Raw genomic sequence first — 21,375 nt, forward strand, 5'->3', positions numbered from 1 at the left:
TGAAACATTAAATAATAAAGTTTTTTAGAATTCTAGCAAATATCATGAAATGTCATTGAAAACTGCAGTTTTCAATGAAATTTCCAAATATGTTATTTGCTAAGCCTCTGCATGATCTTTTTCAATTTTTCACATGGTAACGTGAATGCGAGCGTATTTCCTCTAAAACGTCCTCCACAAAGGCATTTTTTTCCTTAGGCAGATAGCACGTGTGTGCTTATTATTTCTTTAATCAATCAAACGCCTGGCATCCCTTATTATATTTAGGGTTTAACGCCTTGAAACTTTCTACTTTTTTACTGCTGATTTTATACCTTATTACCTAAGACATAACTGTGCTTTTGAAATTTCTTCATAAACAAAAGTTGCTCACGAGCAGTGAGGTGTCGCTGAAGACTGTTAATTTAACTTGGGTTCAATTCCAGTCGAAAGGGGTGGTTGCATGGGTGTTTTCGTGGTCTTCCCAGTTGGGTAACATTGATACAATCCAGTTTCCTTCAGTAACTCCTCCACGAATGCATCCCTGTCCCTAGTTTTAGCGCGCTTTGCCATAATCTAATAAAAAGTAAATAGTAGATCTCTATAAAGGTACCCCTTTCAAAGAATATAATTTTCAAGTACTTTACTGAGATATTCAGTTTAATTTTTCTTATAGAAATTATTTTTATGCACATGCTTCAAACGAAAGAATTGTTTAAAAATATTCAAAACACAAAATTTTTGTCTATCGTAGATACAGATTTTTATTTCATTTCTATTGCAGCAAAACACTCGTCAGCTATCTGGCTAGCACTTCCTAAAAGTGTGGTTTTTTAATTATCCGAATTATTATGGTACACTAGGGCTATTTCTAAGGGAACAGATGCCTTTGTGGAGGACCTTTTTAAGTGAAACTGGGTCGTATTCACATTATACATGAGAAAATATTCAAAACACAAAATTTTTGTCTAGTATAGATAGTTTTTTATTTAATCTATTACAGCAAAACTCTCGTCAGCTGTCTGGCTAGCACTTCCTAAAAGTGAGGTTTTTTTTTATTATGCGAATAATTACGGATTAATGTACGCTAGGGCTATCTAAAGGAACAGATGTCTTTGTGGAGGACCTTTTTAAGTGAAAATGGGTCGTATCCACATTGTACATGAGAAAATAGAAAACGCCCATGTAGCCACTTAATCACCTGGAATTCAAATGAATACCGGTCGAACTACCAGTATTCAGTGACTTTACCACTCTTCGCTGTTGGGCAGTTAATAATGGAAATTGACTGTTATTCGTATTATGGCCATCATAGAATTAAGACATTTTTCTGAGAAAACTGTTTTTCTCAGCAGTGGTCTAAACGAGTTTTCTAACCGAGACTGTTGCGTTCGGAGATCGATTGCGTAAGTACCCGCAGTACTTTATGGCGCTCAGAAAAGAAGGGGAACTAGTCAGTGAGACTCTTCCTAATACTTCTGGTAGAAATGTGTTTCTTGAAAAAGTTTTCTATTGAACTATGCACTGATAGATCTGATAAGGGTTTTACATATGAAGGCAAACAAAACTCCATGCAACCACCCTTTCATCACGAATGATGGCTGATAGTTCGAGCGGAGTTTCAATCTCCTTATTCTCTTGGGCCCACCAGCGGCCGAGCGGTAAAGTCGCCGAACACTGGCAGTTCAGACCGGACTTCGATTCCAGGCGAACGAGGTGGTTACATGGGCGTTTTCGTGGTTTTGCTCATGTGCAACGTGTATGTTAGCCAGTTTCCTTAAAACGTAAGCCACGAAGGCATCCTTCATCTTAAGCAGATAGCCCCAACATGCTTTGCCATAATTCAATAAACCATACCAAACCTTATTCCTCCTGGCCGTAGGTGACTGCGTAGGCATTCAAAGCAATCAAGCCTGATGTAAATGAACTTAGGTACTTTGATTCAAATGGTAATCGCAGAACTTTATTCGATCATTTGAGAAGTTTTCACGTACCCCTGGCTTCTATTAATCATCAATTAGTGACAGAAGAGATCCAGGTGAAATATATTTCGCAGAAAAAGGCACCTAGGCTTGTTAACCTCCATCCTGGTTAGGAAACATAATTTGTGAACAATGACAGAACATTCTCATAATATTTGCCGTTTCTGATTAAGCGAAAATTTTACTGAGGTTTTTCCTTTTTCTCGTGCGGTCCAACAGGAACCAAGTCAAAAGTTCAGAAGATCTGCAATTCGGCGTTTTTCCTGCCTTTTATTTTTATGTCAAGTTTTATTTAAGTTGAATATGATTTAATCTCTGCATTCTAAGATCTGAATTCCTAGACTATCTTGATTTTTAGATTGCGACGTTTACCATAAAATTTCTTTTTTGAGTTCCTGTAGCATACTGATTGTTACAGGCAAAAAATAAAAGCGGAAGTTGCTAACCTTATTCAGCCCCGTGGAGATGACATTGAGAAATGTAGCTTGAATTCTAATTTTGAAAATTCTCCTTAATGTAATAAATTTTATTTTACAGAAAATAGTTATCTTATACAGCTAACCCGCGCTTTATAATCGGTAGAAATCTTATTTTGAATTGTAAATTGGATCTTTTCTGATTTAACAATGCAAGTCATGAAGTCGAGGAAGGACGCTTTTGCTTACAAATTGCCCACAAAACGTTTCTTCAAAAAAATTCAGCTTGTTAAACCTCGATAAACGTCCACCTTTTTTGCTTTATGGATTTTACCAGCTGCACACCATTTAAGTAACGAGGGTCTTATCAGTATATCAAGAATAACAGAGTAAAGAATAACATTCAGCCTTTTCATTCTCTCATTCAATAATTGAAGGGAATCCTGGAAGAGGAAATTGCTCGAAAAGCTGGGAAATGCACAATTTTTGTTCTCTTTCATCTATCTTCTAAGAACTTCAATTCCCAAAACAAAATTGATAAGTAACTTTCTGAAGCAACCATGTTTTTGTAACAAGCTTGTTTTGGATCCTTGTTTGACGAAATACAAACTGCTAATTTTGCTCTTACAACATAGCCATCGTCGGACAGTGGTGAAAATATCTAACTTCTCAGAACTTTAGAGCAATATCTGTGCGTGTAATAGAAATATCTATGCTAAGAACTGGACTGTGATGTCCATTCTATGAGGAGTAAATCACTGTTTAACCCACTCATTGTAACATTATCCCAAGCTGACGGAGGTCAGACATCACGGCAATCAACTGCTGTATTTTTAAGTGCTCGTTGGTCAGTGGTAGGTGAATAAATGACATACCTGATGATGACTTGCTTTGTGCGTAACGATACAGATCTGTCCGTTCGGGTCAGCTTTAAAATAAATCCGATGTATGACCAAATGAAGCTGTTTATATTTCATGACTTCAAATTAGAGCACTCGGTCAGGCTAGCTCGAGAAAATTTGTATAAATCTGAAGATGAAAACATGTTCTCCTATACAAAAAAGTTAAAGGTTCATCACTGATGGACAAAGGACATTCTGGAGAATCTTTCGGTGTCTTGATTAGTTAACGGAATACTGCCGATGACTTGCTTTGTGTGTAACGATACAGATCTGTCCGTTCGGGTCAGCTTTAAAATAAATCCGATGTATGACCAAATGAAGCTGTTTATATTTCATGACTTCAAATTAGCTAGGGTAGCTCGAGAATATTTGTATAAATATAAAGATGAAAACATGTTCACCTATACAAAAAAGTGAAAGGTTCATCACTGATGGACAAAGGACATTCTGGAGAATCTTTCGGTTGCTTGATTAGTTAACGGAATACTGCCAAGTACATAAAGGCTACATGAAAAGAAACGTATATCTTGTTGGGAGCAGTTTTAAAGGTAAACAGACTTGCATTTATACACGAAGAAAACCATGAAAATATTCAGCAACTTTAAATTCACAGGAGTTTAAACCCAAGTCGATTTAGTAATATTCGGGGTCTTCCCCATTCCTCGCTGGTAGGCTTTATAATCTTTCGGTGATGGTGTGTGTGATTATTGCAAAACTTCGAGAGCTATCTGCCTAAGGGGAGGGATGGCTTCGTGGAGGACATTCTAAGGGAAACTGGCACACACGTTACACACATGGGAAAAACCACGAAAACGCCATGCAGCCAGCCCGTTCGCGGGATTCGAACCTCGGACCGAGCTACCAGTTTCCAGCGACTTTACCGCTCGGCCGCTGGTGGCCCGTCTAATCTTTCGGAGAAACCCCACTAAAATTTTCGGTTTCTGAAGATGAAATCCTGCATCTGCCTGACAGATGGGCAAGAGGTTATATTTATGTTATAAATGTTTCGTCCTAATTCTACTGGATGGGATACCAGTTTTTATTGTTCATTGCAGAATTCATTAAATCAATTGAATTATTGACTGCTGTGTTATAAAAGACCGTGTTCAATGATTTTACCCAGTGTCGGCTTTTCAAAATATTCAGCACATTTAAGTTTAGTTAAGATGATTAAATTGATTATACAACTAATTAGATTATGGCAAAATTTACAAGAATTATTTGCTTGAGGGAAAGAATGCATTTGTTAAGAAAGTAGAAAAAGCTGGCTTGTATTCATGTTACACAAGGGAAAAACCACGGAAACTCACCAGCCGGCCAGCTCGTTAGAATTCGAAATCGGGGCGAACTACCAGTTTTCAGCTTTCGTACCGTTCAGTGGCTAGCGAGCCCTCAGTTAACATATCCACTAAGTTAGATGTAATAGATGCCTTTGTGAAATTAACTACAGAGACCATCAGCAGCTGAGCAAGTAAGACGGCAAAACATTGGTAGTTCAAATTCCGTCTAATAGTTGTGTAGAACTTTTCGTACTTTTCTCCGTGTGCAATGGGCAATTCCCTTTAAAAATCCTTAGCCTGATGATCTTTTTTCCCGAGCAACTCTTGCATGCTGTACCATAATTTAAATAATCAAATCCCAGTTAAAGATATTTTGAAATTACACTGCATAAAAAAATGGCATCGTAATTCGAGGATGTAATTTTTTTAGGATTAAGTTTAGTATTCTTTAAATGAAACTTGTGACTTTTGAGCGGCTAAAACGTCTCACTTCCAAGACCAGTAGAAATGAAAAAAACTGAACTTGGCTTTATTGCGTAATACTTTGAAAGAAACGTTTATTCTTTCGCGCTGTTTTATGCTGATGTTAGTCATTGAATCGTGAAGAAACCTGTTTGGTTTAGGTACTTATATCAAGATTTTTCTTATCGTTTTATTCAGTGGCTAAGGAAAAAATATTTTTCAAGGTAAAAGTTAATATTTTCATTAAAAGTGGGATAAATGGTAAAGTGTCTCGAATTCGAATCCTAACAGGTTCTCAATTTTTTTTTAAATTTCTCATACTCTTTGTATAAGAAAAAAATATTTTGCTTAGTGTTAAGACTTTTAAGTAAAATTTTGTATACGTCTTCAATAAAAAAAAAATAGGAATGCAATTTTAATAATAGTCTTACAAAAGATACAAATAAAATTTAGAAAACGAAATGCATACTAAAACTTAAATTTTGAGTTTCATGTTTTTTTTTTTTTTTTTTAAATTTGATTATATGTATTTGAATAACAAGTCTAGTTTTCGATCATTTTCATTTTACAGGATAATACGTCAAACACTCTTCTAGTGTAAGATATATGCGGCGGTGTTACCCGTGGACAACCTTTTAATGTGTTGTTCTCATTTGTTACGAAAGTTCTCGTTTTAAAAATAAGTATTGTCGATAAAAAATTTTGAAAGGGTGCCATTCTATTTCGTTCTTTGTTTGTTGAAATAACTAATCTAAGATATATCTCTTGTGCTTAGAATACATTTCCTGTGTTTTCTTACTTTTACCAGAGTGGAGATTAACTAGTAATGAAAGATTGTTTTCTCATTGGAAGTTGAAAAATGTATCTTTCCACAAAAAATACCAGTTTGACACGTCTTGTTTTACAATTTTTTTTTTTTAAATTTTCCAGAAAATTTTTTAAATCAAAACAAAAAGAGGAGAAAACTATTTCAAGAATTACACCCTTGCGTTAAATATGGAAAGCTGAATTCTCTACAGTAAATACAGAGTGTGGCACTAAATCTTTCAACTGGATTACAAATTGAAACTGGTCATCCAGTTCCATCACCGAAGTTACAACAGTTGAGCCCCGTTTATTTTTAATTACAGAAATATTACAATGGACATAATTAAAAAGAAACTTTTCAAAGCTTTACATAAGAATTGAAACAAAGTTCGCTTCAAGTCGAAATTCGAAGGATTCGAAGTGATGAAAAATGCACGAAGATTAGAGTTTTCCAATCTCTAATTTTTTCGAGATAGGATGAAATTGGATTTTTTAGTAGTTCAAACTCTGTTGAAAAGGTTGTCTACATGATTGGTTTACCCATGTGTAATATGAATATGAAATTAGTGTATTCGGGAGCATCTTCAACTAAGATGGCCCTTCTCTTAGAGTAGACGGTCGTCGTGTATTTTTTGCCACATTCGCATTTCGTGGAGATATTTTTAAACAAAATTCGCATGAGAAAATCATGCAAATTCTAATGCAGTCAACCTTTTGCTGAAATTTGAATTCAGGTCTATTTACCAATATTCAGAGACTTTATCGCTCGGCCTACTGGATGATCCTTTTTCAAAACTCATAGGGTTCAAAAATTCGAAAGTCATTGCCTAATTTTTAGTTCTACCTTTATGATTTATAACATATTACAGACTGGATTATTCGTTTGGAACCCAAAGTTGGTTTGGTTTAGTTTGGTTTATTTAACGATGGCAAAACTCTCGAGGGTTATCGGCCTAAGGGAAGGGAGGACTTGCTAAGGAAAATACGTTACATATGTGGAACACTTCGGAAACGCCCATGCAGACAGCCCGTTTGCCGAGATTCGAAACTCTGAACGAACTATAGGTGTTCAGAGATTTTAACGCTCGGCCACTCGTGGGCTCCGTTTGGAACGAAAGCATGAAAAATTGTTAAATGTTTGTTCATCAAAATCTGCAGATACACAGTAAATTAATGTATATTATTATTTGTTGAATAACAAAAGGAAACTAAGTTAATAAAACTTAAATAAAAACTTGGTCTAATTACTGGCCGAACGCGTTAAGATAACTGATCAATTCTCCTCAACTCGGCTTCGAATCCCAAAGAATGCACCGACTGGCTATGTGTATCCATTCTGTGTATAATAGTAATTCAAGTTAGTTTCTGTTGGGAAATAGGTTCTCACCAGAGTGGATACGACCGCTGAGTAATAGTAGTTTTATCCCGGTTCAAGCTCAGGCGAACGATTTGGTTGTTTGGTTGATTTTTACCGTAATAAAATACAAGCCATTTTCTCTAAAGTTCTCAGCTAAGGCATCCACCCTGTTCGCAGGTAGCCCTCGTGAGCTTTGCCATTTTTAAAATCTGTTAAATTTGTGTTAGGAGGATTACCAAACTTAAATAATTGAGTATACTGATACTTAATGCATTATTTAAATTTTTTGTATCAACAACTGTGTTAAATGTTTGTTTTCACGTTTAATGTATTATATAGCTGAGTGTACCAAGTATAGCCATGTAACTCAGACATACCTTTACCTTTGTTATCAGCTGATTAATTGTATAATCAGTATTGTACAGCTCATTAATTGCTTCCGTTGTGGAAGTCCATTAATAGCATTTAAGCTGTCTTTATCCATCTCCAGCTCAGTACATTATGAAAACTGAAATGTTCTCCTCACCCGCATTGCACCTTTCTTCCATCCCTGAACCAATGACTCGTCCAGCACTAATTTTCCAACCCTCAGTGGTCATCCAGCACTCATCTTGCAAAAACACACACCAAAGTGCGTTTTGTGGACTTTTTGAAAAGAACTGAAACACGTCAGTTTTTGCTCTTTCGCCAAACACATAGGCTTGGGAAGCCTGAAACCAGAAATATTTGTAGCAAAATTGAATCTTTTAGCGGGACTACCCGGCCGATATGCTAACTGCCCCAGGTCATCGCCTGCCCAGCCTTCGGTGGGAAAAAAAAAAAAAAAAAAAAGTACTTCTCAACTGCAGAAGAATTTGACGTTATTAAATTAATACCATGTTAAAATTTCGCACTTGTGTTCCAATGCCTCTATTTCAGGTGCAGTTAGTAAACGAAGCCCGGACGGTTACAGCCGAAAACATCGCGGCAAAAACATCGCGGACGAAAACGTCGCGGAGAAAACAACGCAAGGCGAAAACGTCGTGCTACAAAACATCGTGGAAAAAACATCGCAAAGAGAAAACATCGCAGTTCTAAAACATCGTGGTACAAAACATCGTCGTCGAAAATAAAGCGGTTCAAAAACTTCACAGTTTAAGAACATCGTCGTCGAAAATATCGTGGTAAAAAATCTACAAAAAGTATCTACAAATCATCGCATGACGATAACATCGCAGACATGATTTTTTCAGGTTTGAATAATTGTAAATGGATATTCCCATAATGATTTGTGAGCGCAAGATGGAAAGAAGTATAATTTTTACTTTCATATTTTTTATTAGCTAATAAATTTTTACTGAGAAAATAAGGAGGAAACTTAAGCATAGAAAATTAATGCAACTTATAGCACTTAATTTTAAACCGACATAGCAAACTAACAAAGGCCATTAATAAATCATTTTTATGAAGTTTTTACTGGTAATTTTTCATGAAAAGTTTAATCTACAAGTTGCTTTTAATTTTCTATGTTTAAGTTTCCTTCTTACTTTTTCAGCAAAAATTTATTAGTTAAGAATATCCATTTACAATTATTCAAACAATTATTCATGCGATGATTTGTAGATACTTTATTTTTTTACCGCTACATTTTCGATGGCAATGCTTTTAAGCTGCGAAGTTCTTGAATCGCTTTATTTTCGACGACGATGTTTTGTACCACGACGTTTTACAACTGCGATGTTTTCTCTTTGCGATGTTTTCTCCCACGATGTTTTGTAGCACGACGTTTTCGCCTTGCGTTGTTTCTTTTAAGTATATCAAAAACTTAAAATTTTGCTACGGCAATTCCAACGGACCAATTACAAATAAGCCCTAAAAATTTCTTAAATACGTATAAAGACCAAACCTTCAGCCAATAGTCACGTGGCTAACCCTGGCACGAAGGCCAAACTTCTGGAAAGAGAAGAAAACCAACGAACTGTTTCTGATAAAAACCAAACTTCTTAACTCAAACCACAGCGAAAGAAAACCTTTCAAAATCTTATCCGTAAAAATTCCAGTCTCAAGGAATAAGCCTGCGAAAAGTATTCCAAAGCTTAAGAAACAGCCAAATTCTGGAAATATAACTGGTATTTTTCTCAGACTTCTTTAAAATTTTAAAAGAGACAAACAACATATTTTCTGATGTATCCATTTTGGACATTATGCCAACCATAGCTGTAGAAAAGACTGAGGTTAGGGAAGGCCCCGACAGCAATAGATAAAGCCTTCGTACCATTTTCAATATTCGAAGACATCTTAGGTCAAAATATATTCGCAAATGCAAATTCGATTTGGTACACTTTTATCTTAAATATTTTACAGCATGTTACATGGTTCTTATTACCAATTTTCGACAGCTAATTTTTTTGTGTGTGGAGTTTTTTTGGTACTATATGACCACTTTTTTGCCATTTCGTATATTGATTTCCTATTACTCATAATGTGATCTGAAAATTTCGTACTTCCATGATTCAGATTACTGTACTTGTTTACCAGTGTGATACTATACCTGTGCTTCTCAAGTTTTATCTAATCAACACGAGCTCCTGGAGACATCAAAATGAATGATTGTGTCTCATTAGAATGAATTAGAATAACTATGCATCATTAATATAGCATTATCAATTACTGCTGATATGCTGGTATGAAGGTTGAGTCATTAATTTGAGATTCCGGGGATAATCAGCATAACCAACTTACCGTAACCCTTCGGAAGGACTCCACAAAAATATTCTAATTTGAAAGACAATATAATTGCATCGTTATTCGCCCCACATTTCGTCATTATATTTCCTTTTTGTTCTTGTACGTTGAATTCTCATTTATTTATTTGCTTCAGAGTTTTGAAACAAATATTTCAGTAAAATGTGCAATATTTATGCTTCCATAATATAATTAGAAGTTTTGTCTAAAATGTTTAGTTTAATTTGCCAAAGCACGTTAGAGTTATCTACTTAAGAGTAGGGATGGCTTCGTGGAGGATTTTCTAAGGAAAACTGGCTCGTATACACATTACACTTTGGGAAAATCACAAAAACACCAATGCAGATCGGGTTAGATAGGGGATTTGAAATCCGTTCGCCGGGTGGTCTTTATTATCTAAAAGAATTCAAGTATATCATAGGCACTGTGCGAGCTTTCTTGTATGGTTGGAGGCGGAAAACTGCAGTACTATTGACTGCCTCGCATCCACGTTGAAGAAACACGAAAACATTTATTGAGTAGGTCAAAGCAAACTTAGGGGTTTCTTCTTATAGTACAACTTTTCCATTAAAAACGGGCTTCTTAAAGGGAAAGCTAAAAGCTTATGTAAGATAACTCATGTTCTGGCTCGAGAACGGAATTTGGAGCTGGTGTTGGTGTATTGAGAATACGGCAAAGCACAGTAGGGCTATCTGCCTAAGGGAAGGGATGCCTTTCGTGGAGGACTTTCTAAGGAAAACTGGCTCGTATACACGTTACACATGGGGAAAACCACGAAAACGCCCATGCAGCCAGCCCGTTCGCGGGATTCGAACCTCGGACCGAACTACCAGTGTTCAGCGATTTTACCGCTCTGCCGCTGGTGGGCCTGGGCCTCGGAATTTGGAGCAAACTACCCGAGTTCTGCGGCTTTAGCCTTGAATTCACTGTTGATTCCGAATGTAGTGTTGAAAGCATGTTTTATTTTTTTGAGCATTTACTCTCATAATGTTACCACATGGAATTTTCTGCATAAAAATCTGTGATTAGGCAAGATACATGTTGCAATTTTTTAAAGTTATTAAAAGAGTATTTAATCATTTATGGGTACTTGCCTACTATCGTAACCATTTCAGTAGAAATCGCCAACTTTTCACAAGGTGCCAAATCTCTGGTATCCATGTCCAGGTATGGTATATTTTATTATGGCAAAGCAGACGAGGGCTATCTGCCTAATGGGAGGAATGCCTTCGTAGAGGACTTTCTAAGGGAAACTGGCTCGTATACACGTTACACATGGGGAAAACCACGAAAACACCCATGCAGCCAGCCCGTTCGCGGGATTCGAAACTTGGACCGAACTACCGGTGTTCAGCGACTTTACCGCTCGGCCGCTGGTGGGCTATCCATGTCCAGAATTCTTTAGTTTTAAGGAACCCAATGACAACCAAGTTTTCATTTTCATATGCATTCTCTTTTTATTATATACCAATAGTTTTTATATATAAATTATACATTTTGTCTTAAACCCGAATTTAAAATTGTGCGATAAGTAAATTTGGTTAATCTTTGGATTATGGTAACTTGGCGATTTTTTGGCGAACATTTGGCAACCAACCCTGCTACAGCAACCTGCTAGTTTTGTTTTGGACGCCATTTTGTTTTCGCGAAGGTATTTTTTTTTTTTTTTACTCAATATTTTTGCCAACAATCTGCTAGCCGAATTACGCTTATACTAGAACTTTTATGGAACAAAAATGCTTAATAATGACGAAGATTAGGTGCGAAATTGGGAGAAAGTGCAGAATCGCAAACTGCTTGCCGCGTTTTCAAGAATTGCACATACACGGTATCATTAATGTACACGTCGACCTATTTTCACTTAAAAGAACATCCCAGAATTGCACAAAAATGGCATTGCGCACACTCTTGACTTTATCCATGTACACTACTAAAGTCCTAGCTAGTAACTTCTATCGCCTTACCAAAATGTCGCCAAACTACTTGTTACCATATTCCAAAGATTAGGCTTAAATTTTGCATTATTAATCCTCATTCTTTTCCTTCCGGCTAAAAATCGTATATAGCAAGTGTCAGCTTTTACCGCATGTGAATCAATTATGCTACTATATTATAGGCAAAGAAAGCTTTCGGCAATTTTCCCACCTACTTTGAAATATTTTGAGTTCGTTTGGTTTCGTTTATTCAGTTATAGGAAAGCTCTCGAGGGCCACCTGCCTAAAGGAGAGATGCCTTCGTGAAGTACTTTCTAAGAAAAACTAGCTCGTATATACGTTACGCATGGGAAAAACCACGAAAACGCCCATGCAGCCAGTCGTTTCGCAGAGATTCGAACCCCGAACCGAAATACCAGTGTTCAGCGACTTTACCGCTCGGCTCCCGGTAGGCGAAATATTTTGAGGAGGTGCTACAAAATTCCCGCCTTTTTTTTTTCTGTTATATGAAAGAATAGAATTATTTTTCTCCGGAAACTAGTACTGCATAATACAGCGAATTTAAAATTCTAGACTTATCTAAACAATCAATTTAATCCTGGCGTATTGACATAAAACTTCAGCAAAACAGAAGGTAGTTTTTGGAAGAGCTTTCAAACATAATGTGTGCCACAAATCCAGCGTCGTAGGGAGTTGCAAATCCCTACAAAACAATTCCCTTTATTTAAGCATAAGGTCCAGTCGATGGTGTTAAGTCTATTAATGCACAAATCTCGCGACGAGTGTGAAGAACCCTTTTATCTAAGTGCTCCGAAAGGGATTCGTAATCTCAAAGTAAATCAAGAATTGTTTGAGTACTGCTCGAGATATAACTATGATTTCAAATATCCAGATATTCCTCAAAACAAAAAGTTTTTACGATCTTCGAATAAGGGGTCTAGAAAAAGAAATTTTACACTCTAACAAAATAGAGAATGAGAACTGAAAAGAAAAAGATATTTAAAAGAAAATAAATATTAAAATTTCTCAAGTTAAATCATTTTAGTTAGGCCTACCAAAAAGTTGAAAATTTTTAGCTGCTGCAGAACTTCTGATCATGTCTAAGTTAAAAGTATCACGATTGTTAAAGATTACGAGGATTTAATTAAAACTAGTAACGAGAACATTAAGTGAATCGTGTTCTTACAGCGTCATTTGCAAGTTTTCACTAATGTGTTTCTTTTCCCTCCCTAACTCTGGTAACGTACAATTCTTCTGTTAAATGACCGGCTTTTATAAGTTTATTTTTAGGCACATCTGACCAAGAACTTTGTGATAACTAAAAAATATATTTCTCCCTTTTTTGTGCGTTTAGTTAAAACAGCATAACTTAAAAACTCGTATACAGTTTCCTTCTCTTCAATCCATAAAAAAGGAAAGAATAATGATTGTTTATGCGAGTATCGTTTGCTTCATTTTATTGTTGCAAACAGCGTAAATTCCTTTTGTTTTTCTTCCTTTAGTTTTGAACTTTATGTGTGGCAACAAGATAATTGATTGATAGAATTGTGTTTGTGACAGCCATGTAGAATGGCTTGCTTATTTTGTATCAATTATTTCGCATCGCTGTTATAATTAGTGTAATGGAATAAAAGTGAAGGAATACAGTCCATTTGTTGATTGATTATTCTTTGTGAAACATGTTAAGTAAAGATCAATTATTATTGGTCAAAAGTCTAGCCGGAGTGCTAGTGAAGATAGTGACTGTTCTAAGCGCATTGTAAGAACGCAAATATAATTATAATATAAGAAAGAATGCCTCTAAATGTAGAAATAGTCTTTTTAATAAAGATAAGAGCAAAGACTATAACCTCCATCCATAGTCTCCTGATTAAATTTACTTTTTTTAAGCCCAAAGTGGCGTTAGCCCAGAAGGACTATTCGGCACGAAACGGCACTTTGAGTTGAATCATTTAAATGAGATTTATTATTTTTCAGCATATTGAAGCCAAACATTATCTCCCTGTATTTATATTTAAAGAATATAAATAATGAAGAATCTGCGTGCATGTATGTGTGTATACATGCTTCTCGCACTGCGAAAAACCAACGGTACCTAGAGTTATAAAATTTTTGAATAGCATACTTTATAAAATTCTAACAATTTCTTGATTAAAAAAGTCAACAATTTCAAAGTGAGCAGTGGCAACACTATAGGGAATAGTATTTATCTCCAACGCGCGAGACTGTATATCGGAAATTCTAAATATATGTAGTTTTCAAATATTTTTAATTTTTAGCTCAAAGTGGCGTTAGCCCAAATGTTCTCGAAACGTGTATGTAAATGGGAAAAAAAAAAAAAAAAAAAAGCTTGTTTGGGCGCAATATAGAATCTAAAAGCTTCCAGGTTTTATTTATTTATTTATTTTTGTGGGGGAGAGATAATTTTCATTAAAAAAATCCCTTAGTATTAATAGACTTGTGATCATTGTTAACAGCCCATCGATCGATTAAAAAAATCAATTAGTATATTATGTTAAAGATTTCGAAGAAATTTCATTTAAAAATTAGAGGTGCCAGAGCCCTACAGAAGGCCATCAGAACACGTAAAAAAATAAAATAAGCAGCTAAAAATATAAAGAGATAAATAACACATTAATACATTAATTTAATGTATTACATACATTAAATAATATATTAAAAGGTACTTTTTCGTTTTGCCGGTGCAAACGATAAAGTCGCCAATAATGGTACAACTGATGGCAAACGGAATACCTTCGCTGGTAACCTTTTACACCTCATTTTCAAAACAAGTCGCAACCGTTTCTTATCAGATTGATTGTTTCTTTTAATACTGGCATACAATTACATAGAAATTTTACAAGATAGTTTACTTTTAGGCCCTAAGACGATTCGCGGTAATTAAGTCAATTAGAATGCAACCACATCGCTCACCCGAAAGCGAAAATATAGAAAAGACAAAATCAAGGGTTAAATTAATCAGTTCTAATGAGAATGCGCTAGCGAATTAAAGCACTACGGTTTTACATAATTTCTGAGTAAGCTATTCGTACGAATTGAAATAATTCTTGCATTTAAGCTTGTATTCCAAATTAAGATTTAACTTGAAATTAATGTAGATAATTACTGAGCGAATTAGATTTTAGTAGCGTAGTTTACGTGAGATGAGATCACTTGGGGTCACGTGATACGAACCGGCGAATCAGGATATTGAACCATGAAATCATAGTAAATTCTTAAATTAATGTCTTTTTACAAATTTATTGTCTTTATTTATTGGCTTTTTACAAAATTTTAAACCATATTAAAATGTTTATGCCTTCAAAATAAAAAATTCTTAGAATTAACATTTTTTATGTGTATACTGTATGTTGTCGCCAACAAAGTCTGCTTGGCGAGATTTGCGCCGGCGAAACGGAAAAGTACCGAAATAATTTCAACAATATTCGCTAAATCATAAAAGAAACTTATTAAAAAAGTCTTGTGACATTGTCATAGAACAACACGTGGAAAACAATTTTCAGCTGAAAAAGGCCTTACAAGTACCGTTAAAACGCTTTGTTCTCCTCTCTTCAAAGTTCTCGGCTTAAGTATATCGTTCTATTTCATTCTTTTTTTAAAATAACTAATTATATCTTAGCTAAGCGTAAAGATATAATTCTTAGGCTTATGAAACTTAAATGAAATGGAGCGTTTATCTCTGGAAATATCCGGTATATTTATATATGTTACGGTGAAACACCGAAATCTGGAGAATGTCGACTTTCACCGGTGAATGTCAACATTAACATAGTCTCTTGGTGTATGTCCGAAATATTTTCCAAATATTCTTATTTCTGACTTACACTGGTCAACGTCGACATTCACCATGTACTGATGGTGAATGTTGAACATATAACAATATTATATTTTCTTCTCCGTAATTCAGTCGCGAATAAACGCACTTGAAACTTGAAATAAGAATTTAAGAACATGAAAACCTAAAACATTCAAAATGAGAAAGGAAAATAATAGAAGTTAAAAACTTAATTATACAGTACGTTCTAAATGAGAACCTAAAAGGTACTTACGTATTAACGCAACCAGGCCAAAATTCGCATAAATCGCCAAATTTGGCGACCCTACTTACGGCAACCTTACATGTTATACGTAGTTCTTCGTAAAGAAATTACTTTTCTTACTGGTTAGATTGAATGCCTTGAAATACTTTAACTATGGGTATTTGGGATCTGCCTGCGAGTGAAAAAGATGCTGTTAAATTGTTGGAGGGATATGGAATTATACCGAGCGAACGTACTTGTAAAAATTCTCATAAAATGAAACTGTATTTTGGTAAGCAAATCTTCTGGAAATGTAACGTCGAAAAGTGCAATCAACATTTGGGTGTGAGAACCAGAAATTGGTTTGAAGGTAGCCGAATTTCATTTGTGACAGCGGTGCACTTCATTTATTGTTGGTGTAAAGAGTTAACTTCAATTAAATTTTGTGCAGAAGAGATGGGAATTGCTGACAAAACTGTTATAGATTGGAATAATTACATGCTTACATGCGCGAGATATGTGCCCTTGAAATGGATGAAAAAGAAAGAAAGCAAATAGGCGGCGAAGGAATAATTCTGGAACTTATTCAAATTCGAAACCGGAAGGGTTTAGTTTCTATTTTATATTTTAAAACAAAATAATATAAAAAACTGTATTAAAAATTATCTGTAATTAATAAATGTACATTTTCTTTCTATTCATACTTTTTTACTCAAACTTACAAATCGTGCCAACCTGGTTGCGATAATACGTAAGTACCAAATAGGGTAACAGTAATAAAAAACTAAATTGTGTGATTCAAATCTTATTTATTGCAACAACTTAAACTATTATGGCACTTTATGACCTCTCTTTTCGACTTTCACCGGAGCATATCTGCGTTTGTCGACATACACCGGTGAGAATCCGAATATACAAGAATGTAGTGAAATATTCGGTCTTTCACCAACGTATTTGGTGAATGTTGATATTCTCCGGTGAAAGTCGACATTCTCCGATTTCGGTCTTTCACGGTAACATATATATTTCTATAAAAGCATTCTTTGGTGAGTTTTGTCCTGTAAGGGAAAAGATCCAAAAAGCTAAGCAAAAGAAGCTTGCAAGGACTTGAAAACGAATCGTAATGTAAATATTACTGCAACCTTACAAATACAAATACAAACCGAAGACATTGCTAAAACAGGCTTTGTTTCCAAGAGAATTAAATCTACACTCATTAATATTAATAAGTGAAATCAGTTTATAAATTGCGCTTTTTGCTAAAATAACTATTTTAAAACTGATTTGGAGATAACTAATTTGCATTTTCATCATAGAATCCATTAGCTATTTGTTATGGTATGCAGCCTTTAAAGAAACAGATGTATGAACATGGAATACACAAACATAAAATGAATGTACAGTAAGTAATCTCTGAGATGACAATCCTCTCATATTTAGTCAATGGCCGTCTTAAAGAACCGACCGTCCAAAGTGAAGTTTTATTGATGTCATGAAATTAATACAACAGTTTTAATATACATTAGTTTTTTAACTTAAATCATAATTAAATGAGAAATTGATTACAGCAAGGGAAATTTTCTGTTATAGAACACATCCCAAACTATATTCCCTAGAAAATAAATGTACCAAGAGAGAAAACTTTATCATAAGCCGCATTTTCAAATGAGGTATTTTTTTATAAATATTATAAATGTATCTTTTCGATTACTTATTTGAATAAACAAGGATTGGAATAGAATGACACCCGTTAAAACTTCTAATTGACAGCACTTATTTTGAAAACAAGAAATCTTGTTATAACAAATATGAGCAACACACTCATATGGTAGTCAATAGGCAATGTTGTCGCGCATATCTTTCTGTACAAAACTGTTTAATACACGGTGTCCTATTACGGAAAGATTGTAGCAAGATACTAAGACACCTCTGCGCCTCTAGGAAGAGAGGCTTTTATGGAAATTTGAGAGTCTAACGGTCTTGTGGTTACGTTAGCCCATTAGTAGCCCAATGAATAAGATCTCTGAATGCTGATAGTTGGATCTAGTGATCAGACTACTTTATAGGAGTTTGCGTTATTTTCTTCCATGAGTAACTTAAATAACAACCACTTCCTGACAGAAACTGGACTTTCTAACAAATACAGACGGACCTTTAGAAGGGATCTCTAACATATCTGCTAGAGGACTTTATAACATCCATATTATTACGTATATATTCTACGTTTCAACTATATATTTATTTCAAAAGACAATCGGTAAACCTAGTTACAAAGGGTTTTTGTTTTTGTAGTGGTGAAAATTTCGTAGCGATCGCTTTGAGAAAGAATTCGAAGCATTGTTCCTTTACAGATTTTGCGGAAAAATAAATGTATTGCTGCAGAAATTTCACATCTCTTTCTTCTATCAGAGGAAAATTCTGAAAGGAAAAAACTTTAAAATCGAGTTTAAGACAAAAATTAATCACAGTTTTCTATAAAAGCTGTTGGAGCTTGGAATACAACAAAAAGAACTCTCACGAAAATAGCGACTTTGAAAACTGAATATTTGTCATTTCATTGAATAACTGGTACGCGCGTGGTTACCAGAGTTTAATGCGTTCTGAAGCTTTGGCGATTTCCATTAAGGTGGTTGCGATAATACTTAAATACCAGTCCAAAATTCTGCTTCAGATGAATATTTCTCCTTCAGAGAACATGGAAATAGTCATATAATCTGTCGCAGTGCGAGTGCTTGCAGAGTTGGAAATCAATTTATTGATGCCAAAATAAACAAACTTATGTACTTATATATTTTAAAACAAAACATAAAGCACTCAAAAAATGGGCACATTGTCGCTTTATATGCTTTACGAGAGCAAAGCATAATGCTCATATTTGCAAACTGTGGACTTTAACCTAACTGCCCGCATATAATAAAACCGCTCCAATACTTTCTTTGACTCACTAACTTGTGCACATGCGTTAAGTTGTGCTGAGCTGAATTTACGATTCATGCTAATATGCTCAAACCAAGGTATATTTTACTTCTTAGCTTCGTAGATCTTTGCGTTCTATAAAAAAATTTACACTTCCTCTTCATTTTTTAAGACCTGTAACTTCAGCCGTTACAGTTTTGCTCAATAATTAAGATAATAAGTAATTAAGATTTGCACTACGAGTACCATTTGTATCATCTACAGATTTATGCCATAATCTACGGTTGGTACTTTGCAGGCCTCAGATATTTGAACCCAGTTTTATTAACAACTTTAATTCTCATCGAAAATTTCAAATATATATTAGTTCATTCATAATTTTCAAGATTTTAATTTATCGCATTACAGCAAAGCACTTTTGGGCTACCGAAAACTGGTTCATTCACACTGCGCATGAGAAAAACCTTGAAAATGCTCATGTAGGAATCTCGTTCGTTGAGACTTTTCAGGATTTTGAGAGAAATATTTAAGCATAGCATAAGATATCGTAACATAAATTATTTATCATTATTGTGAATATCTGATCATTGATGTGAAAAGGGTTCATGAAATGTTTAATTTTTGGACCTGTAAGATTAAACCATTCCAGTTAGGTGCAAAATAAAAAAAAAAAGAGAAAGATCTTTGAAACGGCGGCAGTTTTTTTTTTTTTTTAACTGTCTTCTTGTTGGACGTTAAAAATCTAATTAACTTTATGCTTCTAGTAACTAAGTCTTGAAAAATAACTTACAACATAAATTCCTCATAAATTTCATAATGATTTTTAAGCTACACATAAAAGCAATTCAGGATTGGATTATATTATATTACTCTTCATTTAAAATGGAATTTTGTCATATTTCTGTGTTTCCAGGATAGGCACTCGAAAAACTGTTAGAAGTCAAAATAGCAATATATACACAATTTAGCATTTATTGTACACAAAACTTCCTTAAAAATATTTATTAAATTAACGAGTAGCAACATTTTGTTTCAGGTTCTGAAATAACAGCTAGCCAATGAAGATATTAAAAACAAAAAATCTGGGTTAATCTTTGGATTATGGTAACTTGGCGATTTTTTGGCGACCAACCCTGCTACAGCAAACTGCTAGTTTTTGTTAGGACGCCATTTTGTTTTCACGAAGTAAAGGCCTTTTTTTTTTTACTCAATAATTTTTTCTAACAATCTGCTAGCCGAATTACGCTTATGCTAGAACTTTTATAGAACAAAAGTGCTTAATCATGACGAAGATTAGGTGCGAAATTGGGAGAAAGTGCACAATCGCAAACTGTTTGCCGCGTTTTTAAGAAATGCACATACATGGTATCCATGTACACGTCGACCTATCTTTTTACTTTAACATCCCAGAATTGCACAAAAATGGCATTGCGCACACTCTTGACTTTATCCATGTACACTGCTAGAGTCCTAGCTAGTAACCTTTATCGCCTTAACCAAAATGTCGCCAAACTACCTGTTACCATAATCCAAAGATTAGCCAAAATCTGCAAAACTGAGCCATTTTCAGGACTTATTAACAGAAATTGACGGAAACCGGTAAAATAACATTCGACTAATAAGAAGTTGAAATTAAATAACATTTTCATTTTATATTATTTATATTATAACTATTTCAAATATTACAGAGCGAGACAAAATATTTAAACCCATTCAACTTTTTTAAAGTTACGAATGAAGCACAGAATCGTATCACTGAATCAAATAAAACTTCCTAAACCTTAACCAAATCAGAAAACTTTTAACACAGGATCTCCGATACTCATGTAAACAATGATGACAACAGTTTATTATACACCTATTAACTCCAATGTTTTATGATTAAATATCACTATTAACGATAAAATATAGATATTTCAAGTATAAAAATTATAAGCAGTTTTAAGAAACTACTTGTAAAACGCATACCTAAGTGCTTGGATACTGGATACAGGTCACTCAAATCCACACCTGTTTTCCTTATGCGCTTCGTACTGAATTATTTCCACATACTTTCCAGAGGTGGTTTACAGTTGTGGTTAATCATAAGTATTGTAAAGAAAGCCTCCCAGCGGCATACATGCAACTCAGAACGACGTTTCTGGACGTACAGTGCGCCAAAAAAAAAAGAAGAAAGGGACAGTTCTATATCACCCGTTCTACTGGGCCGATTGGCGAAATTCAACTTGCGTTTTTCATGTCTCAAAAGCGTGACTCAAGATATGTACTAGATTTATAAGTAGCATTGTTCTAATATAGGTATTTTGATACAAAATCGAACTTTTTCTGACATGACATGCCATTATTTTCCATATTTCGGTTCTACGACTTAAATTATGCCAAAGTGCCAAATTTTGTAAAAATCGCACGAGTAGTTTTTAAAAAATTAGCTCTTCAAATTTTATATCCTCAATGTTAATTGAATTTTGTATATATTTATTATTCTCTCTTTTATTAAACTTATTTGATTCAGCCTTTCACATTTCGAAATCTAAGTTCATTCCAAATAATATTCAGCCATTTTTTATGATTTATTT

The 21,375-nt window shown here is 34.6% G+C and overlaps 1 protein-coding gene across 1 annotated transcript in view; it reads right to left on the bottom strand.

Annotated features, from left to right (window-relative positions):
* The window catches only part of LOC118192238 (serine protease ndl-like), a 36,684-nt gene extending 15,779 nt beyond the window's left edge, over nucleotides 1-20,905 (bottom strand). The window contains exon 1 of the mRNA XM_035363150.2: nucleotides 20,768-20,905. The gene's annotated coding sequence lies outside the window, so the exon portion shown is untranslated. The remainder of the gene's footprint in view (nucleotides 1-20,767) is intronic.
* Nucleotides 20,906-21,375: the final 470 nt, after the last annotated feature.

Source organism: Stegodyphus dumicola, chromosome 5 (assembly GCF_044657685.1).
Source record: "Stegodyphus dumicola isolate Sdum_Otavi_A_Nest chromosome 5, ASM4465768v1".
Classification (NCBI taxonomy): Eukaryota; Metazoa; Arthropoda; class Arachnida; order Araneae; family Eresidae; genus Stegodyphus; species Stegodyphus dumicola.